Raw genomic sequence first — 17,868 nt, forward strand, 5'->3', positions numbered from 1 at the left:
ATGCAAGGGTATCCACTGTCTCCTGTGAACAAAAATAGACCACATCAGGAACACTGTGTATCAAGCTTAACATTGTTATGTACTAAAGGTCTCCACTTACCCAGAAGCCACGCATCACCAGCTTGTAGGTTGGTTAATTTCTGCCATATCCCTGATTGCCGGATGACGAAGGAGTCATGAGCACTTCCGGGTAATTTAGCATTCAGGGACAGGATCTGGAGGGAGGCATCACATACCACCATTACATTCAGGGAGTGATAGTGTTTCCTGTTTCTAAATATGGCCTCCAGCCGTGCTGGAGGCTGAAGTGGTATGTGAGTACCATCCACAACCCCTATGATGTGTGGGAAGCCAGCTATTTGGTAAAAATTGGCCTTGGCCACACTAAGGGCACCCATATCCAAAGGCATTTTAATAAAATGATGGAGGTGCTTGAAAAGTGCCTCCATCACTGCCCTCAGGATCCGGGAAAAGGAGGATTGGGAGATGCCCGCCACTATTCCGACCGTTGTTTGAAACGATCCTGAGGCACAGAAATGTAACACCGCCATAAATTGCGTCAGTGGTGGTATTGCTGTTGGACTGTCAATTTGCCGCTCAAGATCACTTTCTATTAATGAGAGAGTGTCTATGATGATTTTGGGAGGTAGACGGTAGCGTCTTAAAACCTCATCATCGGGCATTCCAAAAAGGGTGACACGTGTTCGAAATATCTGGGGCCTTGCATGCCTACGATGCCTACGCCTGGGACGAGTTTGAGGTTGGTCGTCTTCCGGGAGCAGGGCCAGAACAATTCGCCCCAGATCTACCTGAAATTCAAAGTTTACAATGTAAGGCTTTTGACCCACCCCAAAAGTAAGAAAAAACAACTTAGCTTTCTGATACCATCCATAGCTGCTTACATGCCGGGGTATTGTCATGATACGTATAAACTGTAAAAAAGGCAACAATGAGACGTCAAAAATTTAGAGGGTTTTTTTTTTGGTTAAAAATTGTTGCAAGCCAACACAGAAAATAACGGAAAAACACATTTGGCCATCGATGAAAACTACATTGCACACCGTACGTCAAATAGGGTTCAAATGGACCCAAAAAATGGAAAAGGGAAAAGCAAAACTGGATTATATGATGAATAAGCCGTCCAAAATGCGGTAAATTATTCGCAAATGCAAGTCACTACACCAACAGTCAAAAATGCGGTAAATTATTCGCAAATGCAAGTCACTACACCAACAGTCAAAAATGCAGTAATTCATTCGCAAATGCAAGGCGCTACACCAACAGTCAAAAATGCCGTAATTCATTCGCAAATGCAAGACAAAAAATGGACTTACCCAACTCGAATATATAAGATGTCCTCAAAAAACTTCTTTGGGTCCGAAAACAAAAAAAACTAAAAAAGATGAAATGAGTGTTAAACAAATTAACTAACCACAAAACAGAAGAATACACCAATTGGCCACAAATTTGAATGCACAAAACTTACCAAATCAGGAAAGGATGTTGAAAAAATGAAAAAAATGCGAACGGAAAAACCAAAGAAATGTAGCAAAAACAAACAAAAAAACAACTCTCCAAAATCCTCCAAACGCAACCAACCAACCAAATCCAAACCACTTAACCAACAACACTCCAACAACCCCACCTCGAATCCACACACACCAAGCCATAAATAGTGTTTATTTTCCCGCACAAATTAAGGATGAATCATAGGGACGCACAATCAATGATGCGGCCGCAAACTAACGACGCATGTATAAATACGTCACGAAATCACATAGAATTTCTGGATGATTTCATGCTGGAAGCAGAGACATGGCTTCAAACCAGGGAAACAATGGTCTAAATTGCGGCGGTAAGGCCTTCATGCATTTTGTGTCAATGAGTATTTTAAAACATAATATTGTGCAAGTTGTGAAGTGGCTAAATCTGCATATTTACCCAAATAGGTGAGGAGGATGACATGGAAGAGACTGCTGGCCCCAGTCAACCCGCCAAAGCTGCAAAAAAAAAAAGGCAGCCACATTTCACAAGCAAGGAGATGGAGGTTTTGATCCAGAAGTGCGTTGACATCCTGCCCCAGGCAGCCAGGACTATGAGCCAAAGCCAGAAGTGGAGAATGTGGGAGGAGGTCGCCGTTGCTGTCAATAGGGTGGGTGATTATGTCCGTCTAGCCCGGGATGTCAAACGGCGGTAAGTAAACACTTTCCCATCCTATAAACAAACCCCATTGTAAAAAAAAGGATAATGGTTCCAAATTCATTCCACAGATGGGCAGACTTCAAATATCGTCTAAAACAAAAACTTGCCGACAGGGCTAGGCATGCAAGGGGGACAGGTGGGGGTCCCACCCCTGTGTCATTGGAGTTGACAGACTTAGAAGAGATGGCACAGGGGTGTGTGCAGGCTGTGGAGGTGTTTGGCGTGTCCAACATGGATACGGACATGCCAGACTTTGCGGCTCCTCATGTTGGCCAAGGTAAGTCTTGTGATGTCACCAACTCAGAAATGCTATTGTGCCAATATGTAGATTCTAATGTGAGTCTTTTCTCCAATTTCCTAACAGAGACAGAGGCGGATGAGTCTGCTCCAGAGGGGAGCCTTGGCCGCAGAATTTCTGCTGACTCTGCAGGGGAGGAACCAGTACATCCGGCTGAGGACCCTGCAGAAGCCAGTCCAGGGCGTGCCCCCTCGCAGGCAGTGGGCCTCCTCACAGAACTCAATTTTAAATCGGATTGCCATACGGAGATTCTGCAGAGGATGGACGCCAGTCTGATACGGGTGGCTGAGGCTCTGGAGCAAAATGCTGCGGCCAACGTGACCATTGCTCAGGCCCTGGCGGAAAATACCAGGGCCAACATCCGCATCGCCGATGCCCTGGAGCAGCTCGTTCGCCAGCACATGGTGGAGCCGACCTCCCTTCCTGCCGGAACATCCAGATCCTCTACCTCTGGCACAACATCAGGCAATCCTCCAAATGTGCCTAGCCCTGTGCCTAGTTCAGAGGCCACAACATCTGCCTCTGGACAGGCCAGCCCGATGGCATCCCGGACCCGGTCTGGCGCCCACCCTCACCCAGCCAAACGGGCGAGAAAACGGTGACAGCAATGGCGACTTTTCCCACTTTCCTTCTGTGCTTGGCTCATATTCCTTTCTGGTCAAAACTTCCCTCTCCTTTCTTGTGAAATGTTTTTAAATTTTGTATTTACGATTATGTTAGTAGTTATGTTTTGTTTTTTTTTTGATCAAATATCTTGGCCACAAAAAAAGGCAATACAATATTATGCCAATTTGTTTGTGTGTAAACAATAAATTAAAAAAAAAACACTGACATTGTATTGTGACATTATTGTACAAATGGGTTACATTTAATCCTGGCCTTAAACGCAAAAACTGACCCTCTTTTGTTAAAAAAAAGGCCTCTTTAAGGAACGTTTAAAAAAACACATAGCAATGCAAATTCCACAGTAAACCAAAAAAAAGGGGAGCTAATTAAAAGATGATGACATTATTTTTACAATAGGCCATAACCACCAAATTGTGGCCAAAATAAAAGCCCAAAAATGTACGCTAATTGATTATGTAATCATGACATTAGCAGCTCTGATTTCCACCTGCGTACGCTTTTGTGCTATCCCAATAAACTGCTTTCCAAACACATACCAAGCCGGATTTCAATCCAACACTAATTACTTTACTGACCAGCCACGATTAATCGCAGCACCATCGTGGAGTCCCGGGACGGAGGAGAAGGCCATCGCCAATGTGGTCGAGTAATCCTGACCCTAAGCTGTGCGAGCATTTTGAAGGGAAAGCGGATGTTTCAGTGACGTATGAGACGGTCCGAACACATTTGACGTTCGCATCTGCTAATGTATGTACGCCCCAAAAACGCTTCGCCACGCCTGCGTTTTGTCATCTCCACCCCCGTCAACACCCAAAAACGCCCTGTTCTGTCAATCACATTTGACATGTCACTTCCTGTACGCTATTTTAGGAACGAGAGAAAAAAAGCTCGCAATCTGCCGTACGCACATGCGCGGTGTAACACCGACGCATGCGCGGTTAGTCAACATCGGAACGCAACGAGCGTACTGTTGTTAACGTGCGGCTCTGAATGAGGGCCCAAATCAACAATTGTCTGTTAGTAAATCTGTGATTTAGCCCCAAAAACACAACATTGATGTTGATTGATTTTAAATTGATCAAAATCGCTTAAAATAGACTCTAAGTGAATATACCCCTTAGGGGGGTATTCATTTAGCCTCGGGGTTTACCCCACGACTGATTGCCAGCCAATATCCCCGTGGCGCGGGAAAAGCTATTCAATAAAATAGCCTTTTTTCCGCCCCGAAAAATCGTGACTCACGAGCCCGATTTGGTGGTTCTTATGCGGATTTTACCTCGCACCTCCATGAGCTGCGAGGTAAAGTCCGACTGCGGGGACTCGCGTGCGAGGAATCCCCGCTAATTTAATAGGTCTGGCACGGCAATTAGCCGTGGGGTTTAATTGAATATGCCCCTTATACCACTTTCAGACGGAAAATGTAAAAAAACCCTGGATTTTTCCAGACATTTGCGTACCGGGTTGTTTTGCCATTCTCTGTCTATACCCTCCTTCAGACAGAAGAGCAAATTACCGGGTCAAAAAATTCAACCCGGTAATTTGCTGATTTACACGTGTATTTATTCTGTCTGAAATGGTCAACCCGGGACTAAATTCCCGTGCCTCCGACCCTGGTAAATTCCTGGGTCGAAGTCCCGGGAATTTAGACCGGGGATGACCCTTTCAGATAGAAAAAAGTCCTGTGTAAATCACCAAATTACCGGGTTGAAATGTTTAACCCGGTAATTTGGTTTTCTGTCTGAAAGGGGTATAAGTGTTTTTACTTTATATGATATTTTGATAAAGATTAACATAAATTGAACTTTAATTTAACCTGCTTCAGATATGTTTATAATAACTTGTGTGTTAGTCATGATACCATATACCAATAAATACTACTAAATAAACTAAAATACTCCACAGTGGCAAAATTAAGACCACCTTTGTACAGTTAAGGTGCGTACACACTGGGCGATAAAGTGGATGACTGAACGATAACGATATCGTTATCGTTCTGTCGTCCACTTTATCGTCCATTTTTAACCCCAGAAAGATGAACGATAACGACGACGCGCGTTCCTGCGGGTCGTTCGTCATTATCGTTCATCGGGCTGACATGCAGGCCAACCTGACGATCTCGTCAGGTTGCTGCATGTCAGGGAATGGGGGAGAGAGCCCGGCGCTGAACGATATCGTTAATGATATCGTTCAGCGGCTGTGCTCAATGTCATGAACGACATTGAGCACAGCCTGCCGGGGACAACACTACACGATATCGCTCAGGGAGCATATCGTGTAGTGTGTACCCACCATTAGGCTGAACTGACCCTAATAATGGCTGCTTTAAAGGGACAAACACCAACCTACTGTACGCACCTGCATTCCCCTCTTCATGGCATTCCAACCCCTTTCCAGACTTTGGTGATCTGAACCATTTTGCCCAAATTTATAGATTTAAAGGGACTGTTCCAGTTTCAATGCAGGTAGCCAACTATAATGTATTGTTCAACAAAAAGAAGGAACAGCGGTATGAGTGACCTAATAAATTGTAAACTATAGATGTGCTTTTCGGTTCTCCAGAAATATGAATTCACCCTAATCTTGTATATCCGGACTGATCCAAGTTGCGGTTCTGATCTCCTGGGGAGTACCGGAAAGATCCAAGTTGCGGTTCTGATCTTCTCACGGTTTAGAATTTGGATTTTCAATCCACATTTTGGGATTTGGATTGCAAAGATTACATGATTTTAGCTGTTTTTAAAAACTTTTTCTACAATTTATTTTTTTTGATCCAAGATAAAAACACTTGAGGGTGGTTTTGCAAAACCAAAACACGAAGATAAATCCAGATCCAATACCAAATGCATGTGTGTAGAGTACTCTACTAATCACCAGAAATTCCACATGCTTCTCTCCCATGTTTTTTTTTTACATCATAGTGAGTTTTCAGACAATTCTACTTGATTTAAAATCAAATGGAACTGATTCTGATGGTTCTATTGAAAGTCGATTTTTGTTCTAGTTTCAAATGGACTGTTAGTAAATAAGCTTTTTTGACTGATGGCTATGGAGAAGTACCGATGGTCTATTTGAAGTTCTGTTTGTGTGTGAAGTAAAATTTCGGGGGATTTTGAGTAGGTTTTGCTTGATTGTCCAAATCACCACCAGTTCACCTCAAAACCACCACAAAATAGAATGGAACTGAAAATCGACCCTAAGTAAAGTTACCTCTTGGTGCCATGTAGTCAGGGTGCAGGAAATGATGGTATAAGTGAGGGAAGGAAAAGCACGAGAGAAGAGGGCCCTGCTCGGGAAACATGTAGGAGCAGAGAGAAATAATAGTATGTGAATATTGGATCCGTTCTTCTTTTGTGATGATTTCCGCCAAAGCCTTATTAGATCATCTAATTAACTTAATATCTTAGAGACACCTTGAGCTAAACACAAATCTCCAAATATATTCTGCTTCCAAAAACTGCTTCTTTATTTTACAAGCACTGGAACAGAAGATTGGATTGATGTTGGGAGATTATTTTGTTTGGCCACACAAAATACATTTTAGTCCCAGCTGTGATTAGTGCCTAATTAGCAAAGAATATAACTTAAAAAGTCATTTGAAGTACTGATTGTAAGTCAAATTGCTTAGGTAGCACAAGCTATGCTACTTACTCTTCTAAGATAAAACTGGTAGAAACATTGAGCCATTTATATCAATGAGCATCTTCACCAGGCAAAATACTTCGGTTTCATCATCACCTGGAAAGTATAATTATCAAAGACTGCCGACCAGGGGTGTCTTAAGAGAGGAGGGGGCCCGTGTGCATTCTCCATGCAGGGCCCCCTCCTCTCTCCCCGGCGGCCGGCACCCGACTGATGTGGCTGGCCGACCACCGCAGAAGCAGCAGACTCTGGGCACTAGAGTGTGCCCGGAGTCTACTGCACATGCGCAAAACGCCGGAAAAATGGCCACGGCGACCATTTTCCAGTGTTCTGTGCAGCGCTGACACCCGACGCGGGACCACAGACAGGTGAGTTTTAAATTATATGGGTGCAGGGTGTGCAGTGCAGGGCCCCGCACACTGCACCCATTATAAATATGCCCCTGCTGCCGACACAGCGGTAATGTTATTTAAAGCATTTTAACAGTGTAGCCATTATAACTTTAAACTAGGGGTGTGCACCGGCCACTTTTCGTGTTTTGTGTTTTGGTTTTGGATCTGGATCTTTCTTCGTGTTTTGGATCTGGATTGGTTTTGCCAAAACCACCCTTCCGTGTTTTGGGTTCTGGGTTTTGTGTTTTGGATCTGTATTTTTTTGAAAAAAAGCATAAAAACAGCTAAAATCACAGAATTTGTAGGTTTTTCTGCTCCTATGCAATTATTAACCTCAATAGCCTTAATTTCCACTCATTTCCAGTCTATTCTGAATACCTCACACCTCACAATAGTGTTTTTATGTCCAAAAGGTTGCACCGAGGTAGCTGGATGACTATGCTAAGCGACACGAGTGGGCGGCACAAACACGTGACCCATCTAGGCGTGACACTGCAGTGGCAGACAGGATGGCATTGAAAAACTAGGCCCCAAACTGTACATAATGCAAAGAAAAAAAAGAGGTGCAAGATGGAATTGTCCTTGGGCCCTCCCACCCACCCTTATGTTGTATAAACAGGACATGCACACTTTAACAAACCAATCATTTCAGCGCCAGGGTCTGCCACACAACTGTGGCTGAAATGATTGGTTCGTTTGGGCCCCCACAAAACAAGCTGGCAATTTATCTGTCCCTGCACAAACTGGCTCTACGGAGGCAAGATGTCATCCTCATCCTCCTCATCCACCGATTCCTCACCCTCTTCAGTGTGTACATCCTCATCCTCACAGAGTATTAATTCGTCCCTGCTGGAACCACAGGTCCCTCTGTACGTTCTGGAGGCTGGTCTCCCTGGAAGAGTTGATAATTCATTTTATGAACATCATCTTCTCCACATTTTGTGGAAGCAACCTCCTACGCCTTTCGCTGACAAGGTTCCCGGCTGCACTAAACACTCTTTCGGAGTACACACTGGAGGGGGGGCAACTCAGGTAAAATAGAGCCAGTTTGTACAGGGACCTCCAAATTGCTTCTTTTTCCTGCCAGTACAGGTACGGACTGTCTGACATGCCTACTTGGATGCTGTCACCGATGTAATCCTTTAACAGACAGACGCACACGCTTGTCGCTGCTGCTTTGAGGATTCAAGTGCGGCTACAGCCCACACAATTCACAAAGACAGAAAAAAAAAAAGAATATTTTTATTGTTTGTGGAGCACACTTTGAGGGTTACACCACCCTTTAACAGACAGACGCACGCTTGTCGCTGCTGCTTTGAGGATGCAAGTGCGGCTACAGCCCACACATTTCACAAAGACCGAAAAAAAAAGAACAATATTTTAATTGTTTGTGTAGCACACTTTGAGGGTGTCACCAACCTTTAACAGACAGACGCACGCTTGTCGCTGCTGCTTTAAGGATGCAGGTGCGGCTACAGCCCACACAATTCACAAAGACAGAAAAAAGAAGAATATTTTTATTGTTTGTGTAGCACACTTTGAGGGTGTCACCACCCTTTAACAGACAGACGCACGCTTGTCGCTGCTGCTTTGAGGATGCAAGTGCGGCTACATCGCACACAAGTCACAAACACATTAAAAAAATAGTTTTTTATTTTTTGGAGCACTTTGAGAGTTACACCACCCTTTAACAGACAGACGCACGCTTGTCGCTGCTGCTTTAAGGATGCAGGTGCGGCTACAGCCAACACATTTCACAAAGACCGAAAAAAAAGAACAATATTTTAATTGTTTGTGTAGAACACTTTGAGGTGTCACCACCCTTTAACAGACAGATGCACGCTTGTCGCTGCTGCTTTAAGGATGCAGGTGCGGCTACAGCCCACACAATTCACATAGACAGAAAAAAGAAGAAGAATATTTTTATTGTTTGTGTAGCACACTTTGAGGGTGTCACCACCCTTTAACAGACAGACGCACGCTTGTCACTGCTGCTTTAAGGATGCAGGTGCGGCTACAGCCCACACAATTCACATAGACAGAAAAAAGAAGATGAATATTTTTATTGTTTGTGTAGCACACTTTGAGGGTGTCACCACCCTTTAACAGACAGACGCACGCTTGTCGCTGCTGCTTTGAGGATGCAAGTGCGGCTACATCGCACACAAGTCACAAACACATTAAAAAAATAGTTTTTTATTTTTTGGAGCACTTTGAGAGTTACACCACCCTTTAACAGACAGACAGACGCACGCTTGTCGCTGCTGCTTTAAGGATGCAGATGCGGCTACAGCCCACACAATTCACAAAGACAGAAAAAAAAAGAACAATATTTTAATTGTTTGTGTAGCACACTTTGAGGGTGTCACCACCCTTTAACAGACAGACGCACGCTTGTCGCTGCTGCTTTAAGGATGCAGGTGCGGCTACAGACCACACAATTCACAAAGACAGAAAAAGAAGAAGAATTTTTTTATTGTTTGTGTAGCACACTTTGAGGGTGTCACCACCCTTTAACAGACAGACGCACGCTTGTCGCTGCTGCTTTGAGGATGCAAGTGCGGCTACATCGCACACAAGTCACAAACACATTAAAAAAATAGTTTTTTATTTTTTGGAGCACTTTGAGAGTTACACCACCCTTTAACAGACAGACGCACGCTTGTCGCTGCTGCTTTAAGGATGCAGGTGCGGCTACAGCCCACACAATTCACAAAGACAGAAAAAAAAGAACAATATTTTAATTGTTTGTGTAGCACACTTTGAGGGTGTCACCACCCTTTAACAGACAGACGCACGCTTGTCGCTGCTGCTTTGAGGATGCAGGTGGAATCTAGACGGGATTTGGAACCGAGGACACACTACCTCCATCAATTGTCTAAATCCCACTGCACTAATGTCGGATACCGGACGCACGTCTAACACCAACATAGCAGTCAAGGCCTCAGTTATACGTTTTGCTTCAGGATGACTGCTGTCGTACTTCATCCTCATCGCTAGGGACAGTTGGAGGGTCAATTGTTTAGTAAAAGTAGTGATGTTCCTACTTCCTCTCTGGGATGATGAACAACTCCCAGCAGCAGCAACAGCACTAGGAGGAAGTGGTTCTTGATCTTTCCCTATTTTATTTTTATCGGAGAAAGTTTGGTCCTCCATTTATGTTATATTGATATATATACGTGCGGCTAAAGCGCACACAAACACAGAAAATATTTTTTTATTTTTGCTGGAGAGTAGTGCACTTTGTGGGTTACACCACCCTTTAAGAAATGAGCCAGCCGGCTCTTTACTTATGGGACACAGGCGCACGCTTGGCGCTGCTCCTTTGTTGATGCACGTGCAGCCACAGTGCACACAAGTCACAAACACAGAAAATATATATTTTTTTGGTTTGGAGTGTACTTTGGGGGTTACAGAACCCTTTAACGGTCAAGCCAGCCGGCCCTTTACTTATGACACAGGCGCACGCTTGGCACTACTTTGTTGATGCACGTGCGGCTACTGCGCACACAATTCACAAACACAGAAAATAATTTTTTTTTTGGTTTGGACTGGAGTGTACTTTCGGGGGTTACAGCACCCTTTAACGGTCTAGCCAGCCGGCCCTTTACTTATGACACAGGCGCACGCTTGGCACTACTTTGTTGATGCACGTGCGGCTACTGCGCACACAATTCACAAACACAGAAAATAATTTTTTTTTTGGTTTGGACTGGAGTGTACTTTCGGGGGTTACAGCACCCTTAACGGTCAAGCCAGCCGGCCCTTTACTTATGACACAGGCGCACGCTTGGCACTACTTTGTTGATGCACGTGCGGCTACTGCGCACACAATTCACAAACACAGAAAATAATTTTTTTTTTGGTTTGGACTGGAGTGTACTTTGGGGGTTACAGCATCCTTTAACGGTCAAGCCAGCCGGCCCTTTACTTATGACACAGGCGCACGCTTGGCACTACTTTGTTGATGCACATGCGGCTACTGCGCACACAATTCACAAACACAGAAAATAATTTTTTTTTTGGTTTGGACTGGAGTGTACTTTCGGGGGTTACAGCACCCTTAACGGTCAAGCCAGCCGGCCCTTTACTTATGACACAGGCGCACGCTTGGCACTACTTTGTTGATGCACGTGCGGCTACTGCGCACACAATTCACAAACACAGAAAATAATTTTTTTTTTGGTTTGGACTGGAGTGTACTTTCGGGGGTTACAGCACCCTTAATGGTCAAGCCAGCCGGCCCTTTACTTATGACACAGGCGCACGCTTGGCACTACTTTGTTGGTGCACGTGCGGCTACTGCGCACACAATTCACAAACACAGAAAATATATTATTTTTTTAGCACTTGGGGGGAGCACCCCTGATGGACAGAGCACCCCATGGACAACACTACAGCACCCCTTTAGGACTGGGACACTGCACAGGACTTTGGAGTGGACACAGCCCCTATGGAGAACTGACTGCACAACACAGTCCAGCCAGCCCCTATGGACTTTGAAGTAGTGGACACAGCCCCTATTAACAACAGCAGCACAGCACAACACAGCCAGCCCCTATGGACTTTGAAGTAGTGGACAACAGCAGCACTACACTACACTACACTACACAGCCCTAACTCCCACCCTCCCTCTTCACTGTCCACAGCCGAGTGAGAAAATGGCGCCGACGCGGGTACCTTATATAGGATCCAAAACCCGCGAGACTCGGAAGGCGGGATGATGACGTTTTGCCTCGATTTCAGATCCGAGTCAGGCGGGAAAAGTCGAGCCTGATTCGGATCGGACTCGGATCGGGGGGGCTCGGGGGGGTTCGGATTTCAGAAATCCGAACCCGCTCACCCCTACTTTAAACATAATACTTTACCATTATATTTATAATTATAATGCTGATACAGGTAAAATGCTTTAAATAACATTACTACCATGTTGGCATTCTCCTAATCCACAGTATGGCACTAATAAATCAATGTATTTAACCTAAATAAATATACTTAGCTGTTTCTGAATGCGGTAAATGTATGTCATAAAACAGTAAACATAATAAATAAAATAATGTATAAATATAAAGATATAAAGTAAACAAGAAGATGTACAACCATAAGCTGTGATATTCAGCATTTTACCACTGGTGTGTTGGTGAAACACCTAGGGTTGGCGCAACCATTATAGTTGTCTATAAGCGCCAATGGTTATGGTGCTTTTGAACACTTGCAGGCTTATTTATCAATACTATTTTTACTAAACTAATGTGAAAATGGGTGTTTTCACACCCATTTCAAATTATTTTAGTATCACTTAAATGTATTAAAGGGCTTATGGAGCAGCTTTTCATTTATTTATTTATTAACAAAAAACTACTCCAAGTCCTTAAATTTGCATTATTTTAGTAAGCAGATCGCATTTCCCATACTTGTAATGGGAAGTGTGATCTGTTACAGATTTATTAAAAGAAACTGTAAAATAATACTGGGAGGAAGTCCTGCAATAATACTATCTGGTGATGGTGTCATGCAGGGTTGCCACCTGATTCACCTCCAGCTCAGCCTTCCCTGCCTGCTGACAGGGAAAGTAGAGCCCTGAGTAAGCTTCTGTAATCAGCCATGTGTGTTTGATAGACCACAGGCTGATTACAAAGAAAAATAAACTATAATAATAACAATAAAAAAAAAAAAAATTTTACCTATAACAGGGGCCAGTGATCAGTGAGTCCCTCCGTCAGTGGCAAACGTAGGATTTCTAGAGGGGGGTTTCAAAATGCTTGATTTTAGAGCGAGTGTGGCCAGTACATAAAGAGGGCATAATCACTTATCCAGCTTTAATATGTTTGTACAATATATATTGTGTTGCATAATTCGAGCATATACAGGACCAGCGATCATAGTAAGCCATTAGATGTGGAAGTAGGTCCATCCTGCCTGAGCTGAATGTTTCTACAGTATGTCACATGTGTGCACCATTCCTTAGCATTGGAGCAGGTCCGGGAGTCTGGGAGCAGCAGAAGAACCTAGCACTGTCCTGGACATATATGTACATACATATCAGTCTCCTTATGTACTGGATAGTGTATTATTATACAGTATTAATAATTAACCCTATTGATGGTCTATAGCAGTGCACCACTAACAGTGCATGTTTTCCACATCTCCTAGTTGGTGTACAGGTATAGTTATTACTGGCTGACACATTTTAAAAGATCCACAGGTGGTGCTAATCATTTCATTTGTGATACTGAGAAGAACATGCAGTACTAGTAATATTCTATTATATTACTATTTCTATATTGGTCATGGTTTGTGCTGGGGAGGGGGGTTTCCAGGCAGATGGAACCCCCCCCCCTGCTTTTGCCTATGCCCGTGACTATGGTCAGCTGATTGCTGGGCTCCTGCTCCATGACCCCAGGTCAGGTTCTCTGTGCTGTAAACTGAGATGCTGGTTCACAGCACAGAGCAGCTGACTGGGGTCATGGAGCAGGAGGCCAGTTTTTAGCTGCCCCGAAGTCACAGAGGAGATGACTGGTTTAGGGATCGTCATGCAGGTATATATTAGCTAAGGAGGGAGAACGTGGGGTAGGGATAGCCAGCGGCATATGCACGGTCATACTCTCAGGGTATATTTGCCAAAAATACCCCGAGAAGTGCTTGGAGTGTATTCGCAGGGACAGGGCTTTCTCGCAAACTCTGTCCCTGCATGCGATATTTGATACATCCTTGTGATGTATTCAAATATCGCATTGCAAATTTGGGCAAAATGCTGTTTTCAGGGGGTTTGACTGCATTTTCCTATCGGGTCCAAGTTTTCCTTAGCTTGGACTCAATAGGCAATGCCATCTATAGATGGCATCTATAGATGGTGTCGCCTAATAGAAGTCTATGGGCTTCTTTGAAGGAGACTTCCCGAGAGGAATCCGAAGGTCGCGCATGCGCAGGGGGACTCTCGGGTTATAAACCAGTACCGCAAAGGACAGCTCTTATCGGGAGAGTTGTCCTTTGCTAAACTCATCATGCATATGATGTTACTAAATGCCGGTATGCATGCCATGATTAGCAATCAAAATGCGATGCTGTAAGCATCCCGCCCCCACCCCATCCGCATCTGAGATGGGGCTTGTGATAAATTTCCACATGAGTGAGTTACATAATGTCACTCGCAGTGTTTTAAATGCCTCTGCGGAAACCCCTCTGTGAGCGCCGTTTGCTGACATGGACAAGAAGTAGCCAGGAGCTTCTTCCCTGAGAAGCTGTTGGCTATTGCTCTTAATTATCAGTGATGCACTGGGAGTGTGGTGATAGACACATTCGGAAGACACCACATCTTAGGTAATTGAAACCAAGAGCTGTCAGAGACTGGAAACACCCTATTCAGCACTATAAAAGATGAACAAATAGGTTAGATCTCCCCACACTGTGAGCTCCCTAATATTACCTATTAGGGGGAGGTTGCCCTATAGGAGTCTCCCCCTGTTTACTACATGAAGATAGCTGTGAGTTATCTCAAAGTGTTCTTGCCCTTACATATCTTCCTACTGTCCTGAAAATTGTGAGAGGTAGATGTGCTTCGGTCCAGAGGTGTCACTTACCTCTGTGACACCCGGTGTGGCAGGACTGAAATGCTTTGCACGCTGTAGGCGCGCGCTCTCAAAAAGGGAGTGTGGCTTCTTGAAAGGGGTGTGGCTTCTCAACAGGGCATGGCTTTGCCTGCTAAGCCATGCCCCCTATATGTCTCGATCCAGGAGGCTTCCCCAGCGCTCCTGCAGCTGCTGGGGCAGCCCACAATCTCTCCCCTTCCTCTCTCCATGTCACAGTGACACCATCCGTCGGAGTGACACCAAAATAGCAGAGCAGCTCTGCTATTTTGTTGTCACCCCCTTGGATGTTGTCACCCAGTGCGGCCCGCACCCCCCTAGTGATGTCAGTGCTTAGGTCGAAACATATACTTCCATTGGCTTTTCATTTCAGAAATTATAAACTTAAGCCTGGTACACACTATATGATTTCTCGGAGAATATGCCTGATTCCAACGGATCAGAATGACATATAGTCAAAATGATGTAGAGTGTACATTCTATGTCGGCTGTTGCGTGCTCCCGTGGGGTCGTTAGCCACATCGTCAGGTCGGAATCGGTATGATTTACCGCCGCCTGCCCGACTGCATACCATCAGGTCATCCATACATGCAGCTCAACCTGACGATGCGACTGACAACCCCATGCAACGGGATGCGGCAGGGGCTGATATATCAGGCGTTCGGGCACTGGATTATCTAATGCAGTCCTCAAGGCACACTAACAGTCCTGGTTTCAGTTATATCCATGATTGTGCACAGATGTTAAATCAATATAACTGAGGTACTAATTAAGTCACTTGTGCTCAAGTATGGCTATCCCTAAAACCTGGACTGTTAGTGTGCCTTGAGGACCGTGGTTGGGAACCCCTGATCTAATGGGTACCTATCGGCGGGAGGGGGGGGGGAACCCGTCATATCACTGGGTACACATATCATATAGTGTGTACCCATCTTTACTCTTCCTACGATCAAAGCCGTTTATTTATATGGACAGTAAATCGGTCATTAACAAAACTACAATGTATAAAGAGACATCAGGACTGCTGCTGAGTCGTGATAATCTAGCTGTGGCATGCTATACACTTGGACCAATGCAAAACTGGCACAAAATGAAGCTTACACTCCAGCAGCACTGGCATGAAAATACCATATTGCCTCCAATTCTATAAAGGATGCCAGTAAGAGCAGAGTGCCTCCTGCTTTATGTCTGCTATCCCGATGGGAGGTTAGGTAAAGCACAGACAAAGTGATAAAATGTTTTGTGACACTTTGCACAGATAGGGTATTCATCAACACTAAAATAACGTTTTTAAGGACATTTTCCTTAAATAACGTTATTTTGGTATTCATGTAGCCACTTAGCACAGGAGATATCACAGATATCTCCTTGCTAAGTTCCCCTGCGTTAATTTTTACACTCCCCATACATTAGTATGGGGATGTGGAAATTATGGTATTCATCAAATTCCGAAAATTATCAATTTTCGGAATTTGATGCATTTACTATTCGCCACTGTGAGGTGGCGAATATCAGGTGAAACTTACCTGTATCCGCGTGTGCAGGTCCCCCGATGAGTCCCTCCGGCGCTCTACTCCGTCCTCAGGCTTCGGAGGCTGGTCGGACATGTGTGCTCCCCAGCAGAGCACAAGAAAGTTTAGAAAAAAAAAAAAGTTTTTTTTTTTTTCTAATCTGTCATGTGGTCTGCTGGGAAACCACATGACAGACCAGCAGGACGGAGCCCGAGGCTGCTGCGCGGTCAGGTAAGTCGGGGGGGGGGTAGGTGAGCGGAGGGCGGGGTCGGGGGGGGTACACAAACTTACCGCCTCTGTAGGCAGTGCTGCGCATGCGCTGGTTTTACAGATGTAACAGCGCATGCGCAGCACTGTTTCCAGATGCAATAAGGTAGTGTAGGCAGGGAAAAGTATCTATTTCCCGAAAAGCTGTCATCGCAAAAATGACAGCTTTTCGGAATAGATACTTATGGAGAGGTGGAATGATGAATTCCACCTATAATTAGCTAGAACTCCATGAGAGTTCTAAAGCTAATTATCTCCAGAGAATTTTTAGGTTTAATGAATAGGCCCCATAGTCATTGTTTGCCCCCTTCATTTTACTTTTATTCAGTACCAGAAAATTATATCATAATGTAGATGATGATGCAAAGCCTCTATTTCATATGTATATACTGTATATGAAAAGCTGTGTATTACTGAGCTGAATAACACACATGCAATAACTGGAGTGTGTATCTAAAATTTGAGGTATGATGTATAAATATAAAATGCAGTGTTTAGTGTTAACCTGACATTTAACTGCCACTCTGTTATAAAGTAAAGCAGGGGTCTTCAACCTTGGCCCTCCAGCTGCTGTGGAACTTCACATCCCAGCATGCACTGCCACCTTTTTGATATAACAGCATGCTAAAACTATGGCAGTGCATGCTGGGATGTGTAGTTCAATAGCAGTTGGAGGGCCAAGGTTGAAGACCCCTGAAGTAAAGCATTACCCCTTAAGCCCATTATAGACAGCTTAAGGCAGTGTCCTGATGGGAAGGGGTACAGCCCAAAAAGTATGAAAGTAGTATCAATTTCAGCGGGTTGTGTTCCTGTATATGAATTAACCAATATACACCAATATCCATCACTACTCTGTACTGTGTTGACATGGTGGGAGACAGAAGTCTCCTACTTATCTCCTAGAGAGAAATTGGTTAATACCTGCTGTGATAGGATCACTGGTAAAGTGGTCTGTGACAGGGACATTTATCCCAGATTCCTGTCCTATGTGTTTAAAATCCCCAGGAGAAAGTCTGCAGTGTAGCAGGCTTGAGTCTCGGCTTTTTGAAAAGCCGGTTTGGGACCTGGGGGTTGTGGGTGAGAGGAGAGGGAGGGCTCCACCCATGGCCACTCCAGGTTTTGGGCCTTGCAGCCTGGTAACAGGCTTGTTAGGGTTTCCACCTGAGAGTGGCCAATATAAGCCTAGTGTGTTTAGGGCTGATTGTCTCACCTGGGAGAGCAGGCAGGGAGTTTGCTCAGAGACACTTGAAAACCTATCTGTAAGTGTTGTGCTGTGCCTTTGTTGCTGGTGAGGGCATTAGGCCCTGCCAGGTTCTGTTAGTGAGGGAACTACCTGTGAAGTTAGT

Source organism: Taudactylus pleione, unplaced genomic scaffold (genome assembly GCF_031769625.1).
Source record: "Taudactylus pleione unplaced genomic scaffold, aTauple2 ptg000110l, whole genome shotgun sequence".
Lineage (NCBI taxonomy): Eukaryota > Metazoa > Chordata > Amphibia > Anura > Myobatrachidae > Taudactylus > Taudactylus pleione.